Consider the following 554-nt stretch of genomic DNA (forward strand, 5'->3'; position numbering starts at 1 on the left):
TGGCTGTGCCTTCTTGTGTCAGTCTTGGCGGGTTTTGTTTCCTAGCGACTGGTTACCTTTTGCTTTGTTTTCAAACTGACTGGAATAAAATGGTCCAGAATATCCCCCTTCATCCCAGATTGCATTTGTTAAAATTAGGGAGCCATGGGAGAGTTGCACAGAAAGCCCAAGAAGCACCCATACTTGTATTCTTCTACTGGATCCTCCAGTTGTTACCATTTTCTCACATTTGCTTCATCCCTCCCTCCATCCTGCACTCCCGTCTTTCTCTGAGCATGTGCGCGTGCTTCTATTTTTCATTGTTTTGTGGAATCGTTTGAGATCCATTTGAATCAGTTAGATCCATTATCTCTAAATATTGCAGCATGTATCGCCTACAAGGAAGCATGGTCTCCCACAAAACCTTAATGCCATCATGACACTCAGGAAATGTAACATTGAAACCACACAATTTTCTACTGTAGAATCACATGAAACATTTTCGATTTTCCCCATGGTCCCATAGTGTCCCTCATGGCTGCTTTCTAACAAAATTCTCTTTCCAACCAAACATC

Source organism: Rhinopithecus bieti, unplaced genomic scaffold (assembly GCF_001698545.2).
Source record: "Rhinopithecus bieti isolate Rb0 unplaced genomic scaffold, ASM169854v2 scaffold_79210, whole genome shotgun sequence".
In the NCBI taxonomy this organism is placed as follows: Eukaryota; Metazoa; Chordata; class Mammalia; order Primates; family Cercopithecidae; genus Rhinopithecus; species Rhinopithecus bieti.